The sequence below is a fragment of the Natator depressus genome, chromosome 1, assembly GCF_965152275.1.
Source record: "Natator depressus isolate rNatDep1 chromosome 1, rNatDep2.hap1, whole genome shotgun sequence".
In the NCBI taxonomy this organism is placed as follows: domain Eukaryota; kingdom Metazoa; phylum Chordata; order Testudines; family Cheloniidae; genus Natator; species Natator depressus.
Window position 1 is genome coordinate 92,926,197 of NC_134234.1, and position 22,933 is coordinate 92,949,129.

The 22,933-nt window shown below is 41.0% G+C and overlaps 1 protein-coding gene and 1 pseudogene across 2 annotated transcripts in view; one reads left to right on the forward strand and one right to left on the reverse strand.

Moving 5' to 3' along the window:
- Nucleotides 1-22,933, forward strand: part of GPC5 (glypican 5) — a 1,060,457-nt gene that overhangs the window by 410,223 nt on the left and 627,301 nt on the right. The window lies entirely within an intron of this gene.
- On the reverse strand, nucleotides 8,927-9,033 carry LOC141981104 (U6atac minor spliceosomal RNA; annotated as a pseudogene).

Below are 22,933 nucleotides of genomic sequence, written 5' to 3' on the forward strand. Positions count from 1 at the left end.
GGCTGCCATTTAAAACTACATACGTTATCATATCAACCCCCCCCCCTTTTTTTTCAAGGAACCTATGGATCAAATTCTGTTCCCAATGAAGTCACTTGGAGTTTTAACACTTACTTCAGTGAAACTCGGGTTTGGCTGTGTGTGTAGTATTTATGGGGGGGATTGGGGGAAGAACTTAGTTCAAAATTCCTTGCAATTCTGTATAGAAACATTAGGTGGCAGAATTAAAGGTGAAAACATTTAATTAGTTAAATCAGTTCATGACCTTTCCTGAAGTCATTGCTTCAGAAGGATGGATGGCAGAGAATTAGTACCTTCCCCCTGCCCCTTCTTGAATCAGCCAACTAAGCAGCAGAGAGTTATTACCTGATGATTCTGCACATACACCAACCTACTTACATACTAGTAGTCTCTCTACTAACATTCTGCTGAGCTTGAATTCCCTTACAGAATCCTTTGGAAAGCGGGCCTAAAGCAATCACTGCATTTTTACAAGGCTTGAGGTTCACATTTCTTAGGAGCTACTCTGTTTGGGACAAATAATATTTATTTGTATGATGTACATATTGTACTTTTGGTGTTCTTCTGTAGCATGATTTTAGAAGGCAGAGTGTTAATACTTTCTTTTCCATCCTCCCCCATGTCCAGTCAAACTTTTCTCAGCTAGCTAACTGCCTTGTATAATTTGAACAGTTTCCACCTGCATACACTACAAAGACCTTTGCTCTCCATCTCTGCTTCCCTCTGAGTTCTGCTCAGGAAAATTTCACAACCATTACAGTATTAGCTCTCTTCCAGATAGGTCAGGTCTGGCCTCTGTGTGGTTGATCTTAAAGAGTATTGTGTTTCTAACAACAAACAGCTGAAGTATTAATTTACTGTGTTTTATGGTTTTTTTTATGAAAGTAAATGGGCGGGGTTGGAGAAAAGAAAAACCCTTTAGCTCCTGCAGAAGACAAAACCTCCATCTAACCAAAACAAAGGGAATTCCTTCCTGAATGCAAATATCAGCTGGAAATCCTCCCATCCTATGAGTTCCATGTTAGCACCTGTAATGCAGGACAATATTTGTCTGGCTATATGATTCCTAGATTTTACAAAGGTCATTGACATATATATTTTAAGGCTGGAAGGGACCTTTAACCTCACCCATTAATTTTGCATCAAGCCATAACTTCTATTTTGAGATATAGAACATAGTTACATATAACATATATTTTATAAAAATATCCAGTCTTGATTTTTTTGTGATGGGAAATACACCACATCTCTAAGTAATTTGTTCCAGTGGTTAGTTATCCTCACAAATGTGTGCCCTATGTCTACTGTGACTTTGTCTATCCACAGCTTCCCACAATTCAATCTCATTACACCTTTTGCTTTCAAGTTAAAGAGCTGCCTACTGTCAGAAATCCCTGTGTAAGTAGCTTTTCTCTTGGATAAACTAAATAGATTGAGCTTCTGGGGTCTTTTTTTGCTATAAAGCTTGTTTTCCATACATCAGCTCATTCTTGTAGCTCTTTTCTGAATCCTCTCTAATTATTAAATATCCTTTTGAAACATGGACACCAGAACAAGAAAAAGTATCCCAGTAATGGACTCACTAATGTGGTATACAGAGGTAATCCACTTCCCTACTCCTCTTTGATATTCCCTTGCTTATACATTTGAACATTGCATCTACCCCCTTATCCACAGCATTGCACTGGGAGCTCATGTTCAGCTGGTTATCTACTATTATCCTGAAATCCTTTTTCAGTGTCACCACATTATATCTTGATTCTCACTACATTTTTTTATTCCTAGATTCATGACCTTGCATTTGGCTGTATTAAAATGCACATTGTTGAAATAAGCCCACATTATCAAGCAATCCAGGTTGGGATACATATCAGACCTGCTCCCCATCATTATAAAACCATTCCATCTATGTCTGTGCCATCTGCAGAATTTACCAGTGATGGTTTTATATTTTCTTTCAGATCTTTGACAAAGGGCAAAGAACAGATCCCTGCTCCACTGCACTAAGACCTCCAGTGGATGACTGTTTCCCATTTACAAATAGTTTTAGCAATCTATCAGTCTACTAGTTTTTAATCCATTGAATATGGGCTACATTGATTTTTGTATAGTATGTTTTATCAAAATATCATATTGCCTTACAGAAGACTATGTATATATTATGTCAACACAGTTACCTGTAGCAACCAAACTTGTAATCACATCAAAATCAATATCAAGTTTGTTTGACAAGACCTTTTTTTTCCATAAAATCATGATGATTGACACTAATTATACTGCCATCCTTGGATTCTTTACTGACTGTGTCCCATACCAGCCTTTCAATGATTTTGCGTCTGATCAATGTCAAGCAAATAGTCCTCTACTTACCCATTTCATCTAATTTACACTTTATAAATATGAGCTTTTTACAGTCCTCTGGAACTTACACTGTTTGTTAAAAATTGATATTAGTGGGTTTAGAGAGCTCCTCAACGATTTTGTTTAACTAGACTTTGGTTCAGGTTATCTGGTCCTGGAGACTTTAAAATGTTTAAATGTAATAGTTGCTGTTTTACAAGTCACTGAGGGCACAGAAAGTAGTTCTTTATCACTTTAAGATATGAATATATCATCCTGCTTCTTTCCAAACACAGAAAAGAAATACTGTTGACTACTGACTATTTTGTTATTTCTGCATCACAATTGACAGTGTTGCCATCTTTATCTAATATTGGACAGACCCCATTGCTAGAATTTCATTTGTTCCTGATATATTTAAAGAATTCCTTCTTATTCTTAACCATACTGGCCATAGAATTTTCAGTGATATCTTTAGCTTCCTTTATCAATTGCCTGCGTTTCCCAACTGCCAATTTATACTCATTGTTATCAGATTCCCCATGTTTCTATTTGTTATATATGCTGCTGACAGTCTCTGGCCATTGTACCACCATTGTCACAACTTAAGGTGACTGATGTATTTATTGCACTTTTCTCCAATCAATTTCTTTTCTAGAAATTAAGAATGAAAGATACTGGTTCCTTCTTATTTATCAGTTTTGATAGCTTTTACCTAAGTGCTACAAATGCAAAGGTTTTAGAATACATTGTCTGCTTGATAGATTAGAGAGATGATATGATAGAAAGTTGAGAAATAACTGGAATTAGGACTGATAGTGTAAGTATTTTTGGATTGCCTGAGCATCCACTATATTGCTACATCTTCTCCTTTCACAGGAATAAAAATACCATATGCTGTTAACATTTATAGAGGCTGTTTGTTAGAAAAAACTGTTGTATCTAGTAAGAAAAATATTTCCCAAGGTTTGGATTTTCAAAAGTGCTTAAATCAAAGGGAATTGTGCTCATAAATCAGTCAGGTGCTTTTGCAAAACCCACCCTCCCATTATTAATTGTAGACAGCTTGACCTTGTTTACCACAGATTTTTAAAAATAACTTTCTTCTCTGCATCCCTTTTAATGTAGTGAGAAACCATTTGGTTAAATGAAAAATACTGTTAATTTTCCAGGGCATAGCAACATATTTTTGAAATGTGTCCTCCTAAGCACAAATCGAGAACATTTCTTTTCATGTGAGCAGATGGTGTCAATGTTGGAGATTCTCTTCTCCAATTATTCCCTCTGTTTATTGTTCCATGTTGTGCCTCCTGTTTGTTAATCTAGGGGCTTCCCTCACAGTGGATTCCCAGGAACCATGGGGTTTGGAGGCCAGACTTTCTACCCCTTCCCCTTCCCCAGATCCTTCACATCACAAGGGGAGATCTCCTGGTATCATAGAAACATAGAATCATAGAATATCAGGGTTGGAAGGGACCTCAGGAGGCCATCTAGTCCAACCCCCTGCTCAAAGCAGGACCAATCCCCAATTAAATCATCCCAGCCAGGGCTTTGTCAAGCCTGACCTTAAAAACTTCTAAGGAAGGAGATTCTACCACCTCCCTAGGTAACGCATTCCAGTGTTTCACCACCCTCCTAGTGAAAAAGTTTTTCCTAATATCCAACCTAAACCTCCCCCACTGCAACTTGAGATCATTACTCCTTGTCCTGTCATCTTCTACCACTGAGAATAGTCTAGAACCATCCTCTTTGGAACCACCTCTCAGGTAGTTGAAAGCAGCTATCAAATCCCCCCTCATTCTTCTCTTCTGCAGACTAAACAATCCCAGTTCCCTCAGCCTCTCCTCATAAGTCATGTGTGGTAATTCTCCATGATCAATTTTGTAGGCCCCTATGCAAATGTCCCAGGGGTTCCTCTGTGGCAGATGATTGTTTAGCCCTCTGAAACCCAATTACATAAGTCCCTGACCCTGTGAAAATGTATATCTATACTTAAATTTACATGCTTGAGTAGTCCCATATAGTTAAATGGACTTATCACATGTAAAGTGTGTGCTCATGTTTCTATAGGGTAGGGGCTTAATTGTTTTGTCCTGCAATTATGTATTTCAGTCAGGACTGAGACCCAGTGCTGTAATGTACCTCACTTTATTTAGGCTATCAGGATTTGATGAAAATGAAGCTGTTTCTATCAAAAGGCCTTCTTGGGAAGTATCCTTTGTTCCCTGTCTGGTAGATAAAGCTAAGCTGGTATCAAAGTTGCTATATAAACAATTAAATGATACATGTTAATTACCAAATAATTAAGGATGCAACCTCAAGCATCTTTTTCATGCTGTTCCACAGCAACTGGAAAAGATTATGGGGTAATGGGACCCCTGCAAAGAAACTGAAGTCAATTCAGGTAAGGTTAACCTGACAACAAAGAGTCAAAACATGGTTTTAATTTATCTAAAATGTATGTGACCTTGAATAAGAATTTTCACTTAACATGGCTATCAGTACTTGAGGAATGATAGGTATCTCTAAGCTAGACTATTTAACTTAGTAACATTTGTCAAGGAGTGGACATTATCCTATGAGCTTTATTTTTAAAAAAATTCTGTTTAAATGCCATTAAATAGTATTTTTTGGATAGCTTCCAACCATTTAGCCCAAAACTTAACTAGAATGTGGGCACTAACTCATCAAGAATGTGGAAATATAATTTGGATTTTCCTTCTTTAAGAACAAGAGTGGCATTCATATTGTACCTTATGTCAGGTGGAGGACCCTTTACCAAAGCTGACAGCACTTTGAACAAAGAGAAGATATTTTGATTGCAAACGAGTATGCAGAATTTGCAAGGAAATACATCAAGACTAGTCTTTCTGAAGTGAATACTTGGATTTGCATAAAAAGCCCCTTGCCCTTATGATTCTCTTTTTAAAGACATAATCCTAAAAGATACTGAGAGCCCTTTGCAAGCTGTTTAGTGAACTGAAGGTGCTCACCACCTTGGGACAGGTACTTATAGAATCATAGAATAATAGGGTAGAGGGGACCACAAGGGTTATTTAGGCTAAGCTCCTGCCAAGATGCATTTGTTGTGTGTGAATGTATTTGTTGTGTCTAAGCCTCCTTTTGAAAACCTCCAATAAAGGAGCTTCTACAACCTTCCGAGGCAGTCAGTTCCATTGTCCCCCTGTTCTTACAGTTAGGAAGTTTTTCCTGAGATTTCATCTAAATCTGCTATACTGTAGTTTGAACCCACTGCCTCTTGTCCTGACCTCTGTGGCAAGAGAGAACAACTCTTGTTCTGCCCTTTGTGGCAAGAGAGATCACCAAGCAGGGCCCGGTTCTAAGTAACAAGTCGCCTTTTTGATTTTACTGGACTGGCCATAATAAAACAGTTCACTGTTAAAGCAATAAAGAGTTTAATGTACATAATCTGTTAAAACTAACCTTTATAACATAAAGCAAAAAGCTGTTGTTTTCGACCATAAAAAAGTGTAGCTAGAAAGTCCTCGTCCTGCATTTCATCCAATGGAATTGGTTAGCCTAATAATATCTTAAGTGACCCCATAGTCAATCACTTAGTTAGGGGCCAGGTTATCCAAAAGAGAGCTGGTTGAAACCTGGAAATTCCAACATTTCAAAAATATTTTAGTTCTGGATCCCAAACAAAACTACACTTTCAAAATTTCCAACACAAAGGAAATTCTAAAAAAAAGAATTTGGGGGAAAACTGAAACATTTTGATTAGATATTTTCCAAAATGAAACTGAACAGCTGTCTGTCCTAACTCCAGGGAACTCCTCACCCTGTGCCTAGGGATTCAGGGGCGACAGCGAGGAGAGCCTGGAAGCCCTGAGAGATCAAGGAAGGGCTACCAGGTTACTGGGGCTTTCCCAGAACCTTGGCTGCAGGCAGTGGCGGATTAGCCACTGGGCCAACAGGGCGTGTGCTCAGGGGCCCCGACCAATTGGGGGGTCCTGTAAAAATGGGTGTCCTCCATGCCCTGACCCACTCTGCCTGCCCAGCACTCCTGCTGGGGAAATGGGGTAAGTGCACGGGGACAAGGGGTGTCGGAGTAGACTGCAGGTGGAAGGGGTGGGGAGGGGCCCCAACTTGCTCTGGCCCAAGGCCCCACAAAACCATAATCTGCCTCTGGATGCAGGAAGTCCTGGGATCCCCAGCCCTAGGACAGCCTGCATAGCAGGGCTACTTTGAAGCTCTGGACCCTGGCAGCCTGGTCTCACTTGCAGCCCATTAGATGAACAGGCAGGAAACAATGCAGGTTTCCGATGGAACCTTACATATGTTTAGCAGATGTTTGGTGGATGTTTGTCAAAACAAAAATGTTTCCATAAACTATTTCAGTTTTGACCAACTGGCATTTTCTGACCAAAATATAAGTTTAGTAGGAAAATTCCCAACGAGTTTTAGTCATAAACAGGACAAATAATTTATTGAGCTGTGTCTAAATGCTACAGACCAAATTCCCATTGACTTCAGTAAGGGCGGGACAGAGGTCCACCAATCATGGGAATGACAGTTATTCACCATATTGTTATAAAGAAACAGCTTGTAGAGTCGTGGAAACTGCTTGCACTCATTTAATCCTGTGAGCAATTCCATGTTGATAAACCTTTTCACTAATTTCTCAGGCTGTTTTGTTCTTGAAGGACAGTGAATGAGCTATGCCATTAAGATGTACTAGTTAATAAAGGAAAACAATCCAAGATAGCTCTGTCTGTCTTATCAGGGAAAATTCAGTTTGCAGTTTGCTTTCTTCACTGGCTTGCTTTTCATGCCTTTGCATATTCTTTTCCTCAAACAGAATTAGCTATAAACAGTAAAAGAATGCTCTCCTCATCTGAGTATATACATTGGTTACATTAAATAATGTTACTTCTAGGGGGATTATGTGCCAAAATATTAAAGATTTATTTGTCAAAATAATGCACTATAATCACACCAGTTTCAGTTGTTCTGGTAATTTATTTAAAATACAATACAGAAAAAAGTCACAATAACTATTTAGCATTTCCTAAGCACACGAAAGTTAAATTACAAACACTTTGTATTTAATACCCTGCATTGCCATTATAATCCTGGATTTTCATTTAAATTACATTACAGAACACCAAACAGCAAAAAAAAAAAAAAGTAGAATGTCATTTTAAATTGCTCAGACTTTCACACATGAAAGTTATCCAGTTTTGCTAATCCATTGTCCTGGACCTGGCTGGGTACTTTGGGAAGTGCTTGGTTCTGATTGTCCTGGCATTTTATTGACTTTTTGATAAATGTTTATTCATAGATTCATAGATATTAAGGTCAGAAGGGACCATTATGATCATCTAGTCTGACCTCCTGCACAATGCAGGCCTAGAATCTCACCCACCCACTCCTACAATAAACCTCTCACCTATGTCTGAGCTACTGAAGTCCTCAAATCTGCTCTTCTCTGGACTCTCTCCAGTTTGTCCACATCTTTCTTGAAGTGTGGTGCTCAGAATGAGACACAGTACTCCAGCTGAGGCCCCACCAGTGCCAAGTAAAGCCAGACAATTACCACCTTTGTTGTACATGCAACACTCCTGTTAATACACCCCAGAATGGTATTAGTGTTTTTTGCAACTGCCTCACATTGTTGGTTCATATTTAATTTGTGAGCTACTATAACCCATAGATCTTTTTCAGCAGTACAGCTGCCTAGCCAGATATTCCTTATTTTGTAGTTGTGCGTTTGATTTTTTCCTTCCTAAGTGAAGTACTTTGCACTTGTCTTTATTGAATTTCATCTTGATTTCAGACGATTCTCCAATTTATCAAGGTCATTTTGAATTCTAATCCTGTCCTCCAAAGTGCTGGTAACTCCTCCTCATATGACAGTGAACAACTGATAATTACTCTTTGAGTAGAGTTTTTCAACCATTTATGCCCCCACCTTATAGTAATTTCATCTAGACCACATTTCAGTTCCCTGGTGAAAATAAGATTAGCTATCCTTACATGAGTTCCACCATCTTGGGCTAAAATTTCATGAGATTTTAGTCACATCCAAACCAGAAATGGAAAATAGGTTCCTTCCAGTTTGGAAGGATCCAAAATCAGATATGATCCCAAATCAAAACCACAGGAGTAGGCTCAGATCAAACTGACCCCACCCAAAGCTTGAATTGGTTGGATTTAAGACTGTATTTTTGACCTCTCTCAGATGTTCAGCGATTGACGGTTCCGGTGGTGGAGCAGTTGCCCACTGCCACCTCTTCTTCACTCTGTGCTTGCTGGAATACCAGCTTCTAGTTTCATGCCTCAATTCAATGTTTTATTTGCCCTCAATGTCTTTTTATTTTTATTGGGTAAGTAAAACAAATTCTGAGCTGTAATCTAACCCCATTGTGCCAGTTTGGCAAAGGAAAAAAGTGAGAAAGCACATAGAGCTTCCTAGCTGATTCCCTTACTGTCATTTATAAGGCTTTACATGACTTTGGAAATGTAGGGATCTTAAAATTTTTACAGGTTTATGCTCCTGGGGGAACCAACTAAGAATTGGAACAGTTAACTAACGATAGGAACATTAACAATGTTAGATGCCACAAAGTAAGTGGCAAAGCCTTAACCATATGCGTGTTGTAAAGGTCACTAGGACCTCTTCCATCCTTATCAAGGGGAGTACTAACCAGGCTGCTACATTTCTGCCTCAGAGAATGAGATCAATTAACTAGCAGGTAGGCTGCTACATTTCTGCCTCAGGGACAGAGCCTGCCTCCTGCATAATATAAAGCCCTACCCCTCCACACAGGTCTCTCTTGCTTGTTGGTACACATGCATACTCATCCCCGCCCTCTGACAGTGATCAACATCTCCCCTGTAGGCATACATGCCCAGTCTCCCTCCCCCTGCAGTGATTAGTGTCTCTGAGGCTGCTCCAGGCATGTTAGAACAGACACGCTGCCTGGGCTGCTGGGGAAGAGGTACATGTCCCCCTGCAGATTTATTTTGCATTTTTCTGCATGGGGGGAAGAGAAAGATGCAGACCATATGAATTCTGAACCCCCACAGGGATGCAGAATTCTGTCAGGAATAGTAATGTTTTTCTATTGTTACATTTTCAACCTTAATTTTAAATACAGAGTTTGCCCTAAAAAGACTTCAAACACTTGAATGCTTTAGATCAGCAAGCAAGAGCTAAATGACCCATGACAACCCTGAAGGTTTTGTTTCCAGATATTCTCAAAAAACTCAGCCAGATACCAGAAGGCGTGGGATGCCAAAATGAGAAAGACACAGAGAATCTGTGCTTCTGCCAGAAAGACACAGAGAATCATATGGTATTGTAATTATCTTTGTCACTTCATCTCACAGCCAGGACAGCTCTCATTCTGACCTACTATTTCCCCATAGCTTTCACAAGTTCCAAAGGGCATGAGTCTAGTTTGCAGATGGTTGAGTGCGTTTGTCTCAGTGCGTCTACAACATTCATTTTGGACACTAAATAAAACTCATATAGGGAAAATGGTGCATAAGTTCCATCCTGCCTTGCTACTGCTACCACCACTCCAGAGAGACTGTTGCAGGTCTGATCTCCCGTGATGAAAGAAAAAGACTTGCATCTTTAGTTTAATCTATTTTGTTATCTTTTTAAGCAGCTGGGTCAAGTGTCTGTTTGCTATATTGCTTTTTAAAATTTAAAAACCAATAACCTGTGAACATATTCAGCATGCTCAATTAACAGAATTTCTAGATTATTTATTTCAATATAGAATCCTCAGAAAAGGTGCCTCTCTTAGGCTGTAGGTATTTCTGCCAAAATCTAGAAAAAAAGTCACAAGACAAGATTGAGCTACCAGTGCCTCTTTGGCCCCAACCTGGAAAATAATTAAAATAAAGTATTAGAATAAAAAGGAAACCAGTACTCTCCTTACCACATACCCCATCTCTTAGTGTTCCCATCCCCCAAAACCCTGGATAAGAAGAGAAGTTAACAGATTTGGGCTGTTTCCCACCAAGAGGGTAAAGACCCCTTACAGAGGACCCCTGTGAGCAGCTCCCTTTCTTTTATACCAGGATGGTTCCAGTTCAAGTGTTTCTACTGACTGCAGTTGTGGCAAAGGCCTCCATTGTTTCTTGGTATTTTAAGTCTTTGTAGTCACACTGGTTCCCCCAGCCCCCTCCAGTTCTGTATTCTCTTCAGTTTTAAGGGCTATTCTCTGAGGCCTTTCTAAAGATAATTTGTATAACTCTTTATGTATTTATTTGCCCACCTACCCACTCATTTCTTAATAGTCCACCCACATATTCACATGCACAGTTTAACAGGGCATGAAATCTTGGCCCTGCTGAAATCAATGGCAGAACTTCCACTGACTACAATAGGGCCAGGATTTGATTCATGGATTTTACTAAGAAAAGTGATGCAATGCATGACTTTTATGACCACCGTGACAAACATTTACCCTTTCCCATTATTATTAGTTGTCCACTCTCTTGAGTTCCAGAAATCATTTTCAAAGTTCTTAAGTGGAAAACATTTAAAATATTTTCCTTCTGTGGCAGTAGCTATTAAAAGCCTATGCACAAGAGATTTCATGCCATCCCAGTTATTCATTTACTTTATTCTTCCAGGTATAATTTGCATTGTAGTATTCAACAAGGGCGTTAATTCTGAAATAGTGCCATACTTTTTGGGGGAAAAAAAAGATTGCTAGCCATTCAATTAACTACTTTCAGGATGAGATTGCCTGGGCACGTTATGCTGTCAGTGCATGATTTGATATTGAGTTTCCATCTTACTTCATCAGATTTAACCTTATACCCTGTGCATATATCGTGCACCCACTGCAACAGAAGAGAAGTTAATGCTTTTATATATTTGATGTCTATGGGTGTAAAAAGTACAACTGCACACATTAGCATTTAATTTTCTCCAAACATCTGCCAGTTTAAGATCCCTTAGGATTTTATTTAATTTGTAAGTGAAAGCTGGAAGTCATTCTGCTTTCCCAGGTCTATCCTCCACTACCAGATTTCAATTAAAAATCTCCCCCATGGCATCCTTCACCTGCAAAAACAAAGCAAATATACTAACAGAAAAGGGACCTGCATCTGAATTAGACACATGCATGTCTACTTGGTGGATATATATTCAGCAGGGTAGGCAAACTGTCTCAGGCACTCAACCTTGCCTCCAGTGAAAATAAATCTCTTCACTCTACTTTCACTCATTGAATCAGCTAAAACAGTATTTTTTCTATTGACTAAAACAGCTGTATCTTTTTTCTTTGAGCAATAGAAAGCTGCAAGACCTTGACCAATTTTATCCTCTGTATTTGTCAATCACATCTTTCAACCCGGGGGACAGGGGGACGAAGGGAAGGAGGGGGAAGAATGCCTGAGGGACATACTTTCAAACAAGAAAGTGCAGGACATTCACTGGTTAGACACTTTTCTCCCCAAATATTGAGATTAAGGAAAATGTTGTTGTGACTATGAATGACAAAGAAAGAAAGAGAAACAAGTATGCCCCACGCACAGGAACTTGGGTGTTTAAAAAGGGCCAGTAGGGAGAAAAATTTAGACATAAAAATGATAATTCTGTGTTAAGTATTATTTATAACTCCAAACCCACAATTCTTTAATCATATAAGAAAGCTTCAGATAAAAAACATCCTGAGTAAGAGAGGAAGCGAAACTAGCAATTAAACATAAATATATAACAGATGGAAAAGATGGTGAATTTGGTAGCAATGAATACAAATCAGTAGTTAGGAAATGCAGACAATTGATAATTGAGGCTAAAGATGACAATGAATAATCTATGGTCAGTAGAGTTAAGGATAATTAGAAAGATTTTTTTTTAACTGTATCAGGAATAAACAAAATTCATGCAGAAAAAAGCATGAATATTCAATGACTATTGTTGTTCTGTGTTTGGAAAAAAGCAGCAGGATGTATTCAGACCTTAGTGTGGTAAGGAAATACTTTCTATTCCCTCAGTAACTAGGGAAGATGTTGAACACTTTAAAAATCATCAGAGGAAGAGGAATAACTTGCACCCAAGAGTATTAAAATAAATGGTTGAGCTCTTTGAACCATTAATGTTGATTTTTAACAAATCTTTTAACATTGGGGAAGTTCTACAGGACTTTTATGTTTTAGTAGGCTAAATCATATAACCTGGGTAACTGTACAACAGTTAGTGTGACATAAATCCCAGGCAAAATCATGGAAAGGTTGATATGGGACACAATTAGTAAAGAATTAAATATAGTTTTATGGAAAATAGGTCTTGTCAAATAAACTTGTAATCTCAACAAAAATGATATCAAGTTTGGTTGATAAAGGTAACTGTGTATATATATTATACTTAGACTTCTGTAAGGCAATGGACTTGCCTTTATCAGAATTGCAAGACTTCTGATAAAATAGTAGTACTATAAAAAATCTACATCAACTATCTATTTACATATTAAATATATTAGAAGCTGTTTAATGGTATCTGTGCATTCCCACCTGTGGAACTTGGTCCTCATAGTATTGAGCTGCAAAACTGCCTTGAAAAGCCATGTCTGTTGGGGGGGGTGCACAAGAGATCTCATATGTTAGTTACATCATTGTCCTATTCCATACGAAGAAGTGCAACTCCTCAATGGTCCTGCTTTGAGCAGGGGGTTGGACTAGATGACCTCCTGAGGTCCCTTCCAACCCGGATATTCTATGATTCTAATGGCCTCAGTTCCTTCACCTGCACCACCAAGAGCGTGCAGAACCCATCCTTACACAAGTCCTTTCCATAGCCTAGCTTAAGATTTTTGTGTAAACAGTTAATTAGTATAGGATAGCTTAGTGTAGTTAGCCCTTTCCATGTACCAGGAGCTTTTGTCTCCTTATCAGGGCTACAAGAAGTGCACCTACTGCCAGGCCATCATACTGCAAACAGACATTCATGTCTGATGCCTTCTGTGTCTGGGCGAGATACACTCAATAACCCAATGTGCAGTTTGCCACACCTTCAGTCCCCAACACCAGCGGGAGACCCTTAACACTCCAGGCTCATCTGGCTTCTCATTGCGTACAGCCTAATGCTCTGACAGGCTAATTGGGTGGTACCAAGACTAGCCCTTCATGCTGAACCCCATGTTACATAGGAGCGAGGATGCACTCTGGCTTCAATGCCCCTTTCATCACAGGCTCAAGACTAGAATCTTCTTGGCCTTAAACTGGTAGCAAATTCCTCATCTGGCACCAGCTAAATCAAAAGCTGGACCAGAGATGGAAATAATCTCCTCCCCACCAAATTATGGCCTCGGTAGCTTTAGTGATCATACAGGAAGTGCCTGTTATAGAGTGGGATATAATTATATTGAATGATGGAGTCTGTTTGACTGTTTATTGAAGGCCCTTCACTGACAGGAATCAAGTCTGCAGTCTGGGGGTGACTGACGTTCAAGGAGAATGTCTATGCTGCCATTAAAAACCTGTGGCTGGCCCATGCCAGCTAACTTGGGCTTACAGGCCTCAAGATAAGAGGCTGCTTAATTGTGGAGGAGACATTCAGGCTCAGGCTGGAGCCTGGACTGTAGGACCCTGCAAGGTGGTAGGGTCCCAGAGCTCAGGTTGCAATTTGAGCCCGAACGTCTAAACGTCAGTTAAACAGCTGCTTAGCCAAGCCTGAGTTAGCTGGCATGGGTTAACTGCAGGTGCCTACTTGAAGTGTAGACATACTCAATGACTCTTAAGTGCTGGCTCATCTACATGGAACTACAGATGTTCTTTTTTGGGTCCTGCCAAGGGGTGGGTCAAGTATGACCAGATGATTTGGACCTTCACAGTTTGGACTCAAAGTTAGTGTACACTGGAAACTTACATCTGAAACTGAAACGTTAAAGAACTATGCACTGACAAGAAGGAGTAAGTGGGGTCTAAGGAAGGAGAGAACAATTCAGGATTTTTGTTATTTTGTTATTTTTTCAAGATCTGTAGCTCTCAAGTTCTTTAGGAGGAAAGTCAATGCAGTTAGGAAATTCCTTTGCTAATCCTGTGTTCCTTGCTTTCCTGCCACAGTGTTTCTGAAATAATTAAACTAGTAAGCCTGAGTGCCCATAGCTGCATTGGAGCTTTGAGGGAGCATGTGTAAGTAATTGTAGGGTTCAGGGAGTCTTAAACACCAGTTTCAAGTACTAGGGCAGCTCAACAGAGGGGTCCAATATCCCAGGGAATGGTGCCATACAAGAGGTCTGATCCCAGGAGTGTGCCCTACTGTCCCAAAGCTAGTAATGGTGATTTAAAAGTACCCAAACCCACTTGACTCACATCTGAGGTCAACAGCAGATTTTCTTTTTGTCTCTGAGCCCTCCCTTGTGGCTCAAGGCCAGCTATCTCATCAGGTGGACCATGGAAGCCTGGCTATAAGAAGGGATTGTGGGTGAGGGTCTTCTGTCAAAGCTACTAGTCACCCCACGGCATGCTTTTCCACTGCTTGACTCTGTTCTTGTACCAACTTCTCCTGTTCTGATCTGGAGCTACCTTGGAGTACCTTCAACCTATTTTGAGATGAATATGGAGAGTCCCCCTCTCCCCAACTTGACCTTGGAATACCAGACTTCTTCTCTTGCCTGAAATCCATATATCATGGAAGAATCTCATGCAGGGCCCTCTTCAGCTCCTCATGTGATCTTTCATACAGGACTCCATGAAGGTCATTTTGGAAGCTGTGAGACCAACTCCAGCTATGAACTTGGCACTGACTTAGCCACCAGACCTTCCCCCTCAGCACTATATACCCTCACTAGCACATATTCCTCATTGGACACCAACACCATCTACCTTGCCAGCACCAGTACTTCAGACCTGAAGAAGGATCTGCCTGTATTTGAGGAACGGGATAAGACTCCATGAGAAGAACCAGATATGTTGAGGAATATACAGACGGCACTTCACCAGAAGATCAGATTAGTGCCTCATCTGTTTCCTTTCTGATGAACTGAGACTGTTGATGAACTGATGAACTGAGACTGATGAACAGCTATTGGTAAGAATGGCAAATACTGTCCAGATGTGAACAAGGGTCATGGCACCAGAGATCTCTGATTCCCTGTTTGACACATTACAGATGCAGATCACTGAGAAATTGGCTCTGCCTGTTGTCTCCAGCCTTCTCAACCCAGCCAAGAATATCTGGCCATCTCCTTTTCCTTTTCCAGCCATGTCCAAGAAAGCAGACAAAATAAATCCCACATCTGCGAAAGGACATCATTTTTTACTACAGCATCCTTTGGCAAACTCCATGTTGGGCAACCCTAATTCTGACACCTGCTAATGTTTGAGTGCTTGATTTTGCAAACATTCTTTGAACATATTTTTTTCTTTTACATTTAATTTCCTAGGATTTTTTTTAAAAAGGCAAAGTAAAAAACAGAAATTCCACCCTATGGAACCATACTGACCCCCACACTGGTCATTAACAGCTAACTGAGTAACTAGTGGCAGTATTAGACTGTCATCCTCTATGTGGAGGAGTAGCCTACTGCTGCCACCAGTTACTCAGTTAGCTTGGGGATGAGACAAACACCTTGCCAGATTGTTTCACAGATATTTGCAGCAGAGGAATGTTGAGACTCAAGAATCCTGGGTTCAATTCAAGATCCTGGAGGGAAACTGATCCCTTCAGTAGCAAGTCAAATGATGACACTGGGAATGGCAACCTTCAGAACTGATTTTCAGACTGTCAAGAAGAAAACCCCCTCTTATTGATGACCTTCTCCATTTCTCTGTTGTCAGCAAATCAGAGCTGCTGCTTCTGGATCTCTTCCCTGAGGAGCTGAGGGGAATTTTTGGATAAGGGAAGATGGAGAGGGAGCAGCTGATACCATTTTTTCAAGAGGGGAGGATGGAAAGAGCCTAGCAGCTTACGGTGCCTCTGCTTTCTTCTTCCCCCTTCCCTCTTGTGAAAAAGGAGTCAGCTCCTCTCTGTTCCTCCCTTTTCCCCCCTCCCTCATCCTGCATCCTGAGCCTAGAAATAGGGAGAATAGGATTGCAGCTGAAGCTGCCCCCCTCCCCAAGCCACTGGAGGTAAATACCTTTGGAGATGACCCACCAGGCCTGGAAGGGGATGACTTGAAGAGCCTCCAAAGCTGCCCCACAGACTGGAGGGATGACTGGAGGAGGAGCAGAGCTGTGCTGAAAGGCAAGGTGCAGATGTGAGGCTGGAGGGAGTGCAGAACTGATTATCTGAGGGCTGGGGAGAGGGGTGAAAGTTGATGTGGGACTAAGAGGATACATAATGAATTGATGTAGGGATATAGGGGCACAAACCACATGATTCACTCTAACTTTGCAAGAATCGGCAACACTAATTGTCATATACACATGGGGGTAAGAAAAGGGGTGTTCAAAATCAGAAGACAGACAAACCCACAATTTAATATTACTTCTTTTAAAACATTTCACAATTTTGAGACCAATCTCATGATATTCTGGGATTTGACTCATGATTTTTGAATGCTAGGTGTTGGCAATAGTGCCCCTAGCCTGGAAAATTTCAGCTGGAATGAGTAATGTTTGGCAAAGTTATAAACAATTTTAAAAAGGATTTTATATGGAAAGTGTTAGGCAACCTTAGCTATAGGTGTTGCTGCCAACTCCTCTTATAATAGTATTGGCACCTAGATAATATAGAGCTTGGTGCAGTATAAATGATAAATATAGGAGTTCTTTGTGTGTGGGAACTTGTATATTCTGCCTTATACTTCTGTTTTGAAGGTCATCTATTCTATCACGTAAATCAAGGAACATTTTTTTTTCATTGCCAACACATCTGTTTGTTTCCTCCAGGTCCTACTGCCTACTTAGGACTATACAGCATCTCAGTGGACTAACAGAGAGAGAAAAAGCTCAGTAAATAAATATTTGGCTACTAGCTGCCTAATCAGTTTTCTACATAGCTCAGTAGATAGTCCTGTTATTTAGTTAAATTTCTTATACAAGATACTTAACAATTAAATGTATTCTTACTGTTTTCTTTAATGTTTGTCTGTGATAGCTGCCATAGCTGTCTTGAACTAAAGAGTCAAGGCTCTAGCTATGGCTGCAACAGACTTATGACCTCTGCAGATCAGGGAGACCGCTAATGCAAAATCACCAATGGTTTTATATACACACTATCTGATTCTCCTAGCTCCTCCTGTTTGTGAAGTAATTTCACCTAAAATCACTCTGGGGCTAAGTCGGTGTGTAAAGTTTTATAAATAAACAAATTTTAATTCAAAAGCTTCTCTAATTTTTCCCAGTTCCTGGTAGAATCATTTAGTCAATCATAAAACCTTTTCATTCAGCAAGTACTTGCATTTGGGCCAGGAGTTCTGGAGGATGGGCTACTTTCCCAAGATTGGCAGGATTACTTGCTGCTTTATTGAGTTCAACATGAATGGAGATTTCTCTGGATTCTTTTGTCTCTTATTTGGATCTGAGTGAAAATTTTGTCAGAGCAGAACTGCCTATAATAAATAACCCAACTCAACTTTTAGAAAACACTGCAAGAAAAGCTTTTGTGGTTTTGGTATGTTTACGGCTTGTCACAGCATGTGTCATTCTATCTTTATTCCAGATACAGCAAAATACATGATAAGCTGCTCACTACACAAGTCACACTACAGGAAAACGCTTTGTTCTTTCCCCAACTTCTGCAAAGTTTGAACATGGAAAATGTTTACAGTCTGAATTGGCACAGTTTACAACAAATGATTCTTAAAGATACTTGACATTAACCATTTCCAGGATGACTGTGCAAGTGTCATATACAATCCTTAGTTTCTTTGCCAAGGCTAGAATCAATAGTGATAGGTGTCAAAACTGAAAAAAAATCTATTAGCTTGGAAACATTTTAATGCTGGCAAAGAAAACAAAGTTGATCCTTATCATCCAAGTGCCAATTCAACATTCTGTCTTACAATGACAGATAAAAGAGTGTAGTGATAAATTTGTGGCCTTGATTATCTCCTCATAAAAAGTAGGCCCTTTATGGCTCATTAGTTCAGTAAAACACTACAGTGAATCATAAATCAGCAGTAGGGTTGTCGTTGTGTTTAGAAAGGACAGAGGCCAGCTGTTAAAATAGTACCCAGTATAGGGAGTTAAATAATTGGAGCTCTGATGCTTCTATTGAGAGACATCATTTATACTTGCAATGCAGAGCTGCGCTTGTCCAAAAAAAGCATACTGTAGCCTTCTGGGATTGCTATAAAAATATTTTTGCAATCTGAGGAAAAGTTTCCTATAAAAATGAATATGTAAGTGTCTATTTACCTGTGTTTCCTTTTATTACAGTATTCTCTAAGAGTGAAAGCCGTGTTAGTCTGTATTCTCAAAAAAAAAAAGGAGTACTTGTGGCACCTTAGAGACTAACCAATTTATTTGAGCATAAGCTTTCGTGAGCTACAGCTCACTTCACATCCGATGAAGTGAGCTGTAGCTCATGAAAGCTCATGCTCAAATAAATTGGTTAGTCTCTAAGGTGCCACAAGAACTCCTTTTCTTTCTAAGAGTGAAGTTCACCCATCGTTCAGAGCGTCAGTGCAAAGCCCTTTGCACCACTTAACCCCACACGGGCTATGCTGAGTGAAGCATAGGCAGAGTGGCTACATGGCAGTACTTCTGCATGCCCTACATGCCATGGAAAGTAATGGCCCCAGATAGGCAGGGATATGGAGAGCCTAACTATGTACAGGCAAGCTAGGGGAAGGTTCACATCTGCATTTACACAGATCCAGTAGCTCCAACACCCTGTTTAATTGATGCAGAGGGACTGCTGTTGTAGCTCAAACTGAAATAACAGCCAGGGGAGAGCCTGTGCAGCATCCCTCTACTTAGGTGGATTTGAGTGTCAGTAGTAGTGTTGACTACTGGTCGAAAATGGCACCTAACAGTGTCCAGTCAGAAACACTGACCAGACACCAAAAGTCCAGTTGCAGGAACTGGGACAACACGTAGGGGGGACATGCGGGCGCCAAGCACCACCCCAGATTGGCCTGCTGAGGCAGGGAGAGGGGCTCTGTCTTTCTCCCACTGCCGCTGCCGCCTCCCACAGCCAGGCTCTCTCTCTCACAGGCAGTCACCATGCTGACTGGGCGGCTGGGCTCTCACACCGACCCAGAGCGGAGTGGCCAACAGGAGAAGTAGGTGGTCCTGCCCCTTCCACTCCCTGCCCAGGCCCGGCTGCCAAGGTCAGAGGCTGAGTGAGCCGGAAATGTGTCTGGGAGTGGAAGGGGCGGGACCATCAACTTCTCCTACTGTCTGCTGTGCTCTGGGCTAGTGTGAGAGCCTGACAGAGAACCTAGCTTTGGGAGGCTGCGGTGGCCAGGGACATGGGCTGATCATGCCAGGGGGACAGGTGCGGTAGGAAGATAGAGCCTGCCCCCTGCAGGTAACTGGTGGAGTGGGGACAGTGAGATGGTCCCCGGGCTGGGCGCAGGGTGTGGGGGGAGAGGAGTGAGCAGAGGGCAGGACCTTGAGGTAGGGGGTTGAGCAGGGGATGGAGCAGGGCCTGGGCTTCAGGGGGAGGGAACAGAATAGGGTTGTCCACTTTCCAGAAACTGGAAGGTTGGCAACCCTAGTCAGTAGGTCTTTTCTTTTTTTCTTGATAATTCTTTTTTTTTTTTGTGAGACTTTAGTATTTTTCGGTGTGAAACTTAAGTTTTATGTCATTGTGATGGTCTATGCCCCTAGGGTCAATGCAGCCCTTAGATGCAGGGCAGCGTGGCCTAGCATCCAGAGTCTGTAAAGCAGCCCTTAGGTGCAGAGCAGCATGGCCTAGCGGCCAGAGTCTAGAGGGGTGGGGTGCCCACCAAGGGGTATGGCGGACCCAGTAGGGGGGCCCGGGCCCACCCGACTCTGCCGGGCCCCAACGCAGGGCCCTAACACTGGCGTAGCAACTTGCCACTGACTCAGTGGGTGGGTCCCACTGAAACATGTTGGGGTTTCCCGGGTGGGAGGTACCACTCCATCACCCCCCTGGGTCACTTCTTACCAGTGTCTGTGCTGGGGTCTCCCATGAGACATCAGGTTCTCTGTGGTCAGCTGGGCTGGTCACCTCTGGTGCTCCTGCAGTCGCCAGGGTTCAGGTGGGCCCAGGAAGACTCTGATTCCTAGCACAGTCAGGGGTCCTTCCCCTGTGGCCTCAAGCCCAGAATGAGCTGGGCTTCCTTCCTTTATACTGCTAGAGCATTTGGAGTATGCCCAGTCCCACTGGGATCCGGGACTCCCGCTGTCAGTAATATGGGCTTAACCCTGTCTGGGTAAGCAGACCCCATTACCGTCATCGTATCACAACATCATTGATGTCAATATTTGGATATTAATATGAGGGGGGATTTGCTCTGAAATTGATTAATGTAAAAATGGAAAGTTTAGTGTTGACCTCCTCCTGCAAATGTTGACACTCACCACATGTCATTTTATGCATTTTAGAAGACTAATATCTCAGAAGAAAAAAATTATATCTCAAAAATAATTCTATGTGATATTTATTTGGAATTCAGTACTAGGATAATTTGCTATTGTCCGATTATTTGCCATCACTCTCGCACAGAAACAAATCTAAAAACATGCAAAAAAACTTCTATCAACAATATTTCAGAAAGACATAGTTGGTTTCCCGTTGTCCTGAGCATTGGAAGCCTCCTGGCAACGGCCTCCATGTTCCCATGTCCATCCATATCTTTCTCTAAATGAGTGATTATGGCTCATAATCTCCTCTTGATTGCTCACTTGCTCAGCAATCACTCCCAGGCTGAGGGAGCGGGGCACAAATCTCTTGCTGATCAGTCAGCACAGATTACTCCGAATGACTTGCAGATATTTCAGTGATGACAAGTTTTAGATTAATTAATTAATTTAATTTACAAGAAATAATTTATGACAGAAACAGAGAACTAAGGCAGCAATAAGATAACCTGGCTGTATTCTCTCTATCTTTGCAACTGGTTCCTGTCTCTTTGTTTGAGTCAACAGGAAGTGGAACACTGCAGTGTTACAGAGGATGTGCAGCAACTATAAACGTCTTGTTGAAGCTCAGTACTTGATAGCACAGCCCTGTCTAAATATACTTTACTGAATCAAGAGGAAGTTCATTTAAAGAGGAAGTAGAAAGCGGTTATAGGGCACACCTTAAAATCAGAAGGATCTTTCCCACATCAGGAGCATGGCAAGTCTGCTGTATATTTACCACACTATTCTGTCTTCCCAGATACATTTTCAGATTTGGAATTTGATTCCTTTGTCATATTGAAGGGCAATACAGTTTCACTTAAGAGAGACTAAATATCTAAGCTCCCAAGTTAATTTACTTTATATAGTGATAGTTCTTTGGTCTGCCAAGGTCCTTCAGCATCTCTGAAAGCTGCAGAATGTGTCCCTGTTTTATACACGTGTCCTGCCCCCTGCCCACTGAAGGCCCATTAATAAACAGAATCTTGTATTCAATGGAAGAGGCCTGGGCACAAGTCATTCCAGAGCTCATCAGTGCTCTTCATAAGAAGATATCTTCCTGAGAGAATAAATCCTTGCTTTTGCTGTATCACCTTTACAGTGTGAGAACAGAAAAGGGCCTCAAGTCTCTTCCGGAATGTCTACACTGGAATTAGACACTTGTGGCTGGCCCACGCCAGCTGACTCTGGCTTGTGGGGCTTGTGCTAAGTGGCTGTTTAATTGCGGTGTAGACATTGAGCTCTGATTCCAGCCCAAGCTCTGGACCCAACCAGTTGACAGGGTCCTAGAACCTGGGCTCCAGCCCGAGCCCAAATGTCTACAGTGCAATTAAACTAAGCCCCGTGAGTCAGAGTCAGCTGGTGCAGGCCAGCTGTAAGTGTCTAATAGCAGTGTAGACATACCCATAGACCCTCTACATTACAGCACTTTGTTCAAACTACTAGATTGCCAAGGCAGCTGATGACTTGCATTTACTAAATAGATTTGTGTTTATTCTATCATATCAGTAGGTTGTCTTTAAATTTAAATTTATCATTTCAAAATTGCATAGGAAAAGACCACTGTCCTATGCATGGCTTTCTTCAAGATCATGATTTGCTAATCTTAATTCTCCATTAAGCATTTTAAAAACAAGGTAATATTTTTACTTGAAAAACTACAACACTGAGGGGAATGTTGCTGGGTCATGAAACTTCTATTTTCCAAGGTCTTTTAAGTGATCACCCAGAGAAATAATTTTTGGCTTGATCTAATGCCTATTAATTTCAGTGCGTGGTCTTCTGTTGAGTTCTGTAATCTTTAAAAATATTGTAAAAGAAATGGAGGGGGATGTTGCACCAGAGGTCATACCCGGGGTATCATTGAAAGGCTTATCACAAAATAAAGAAATATTTAATATGTATATTGTAAAACTGAATTTAGCAAAAAAGTTTGACAGTGTTAAAATATCAGAAGCAGGGGCTAATTAGTTAAAGAACTGAGTCTGAGCCAGGACTGTCTCCTGCTGTAGTAATTTGAGTCAATTTTATCTTTACTTTTTAAGAAGTCTGCAGGTCAAATCGAAGGAACAAATTATTTCCTGCTCCTTATTGTCTAATC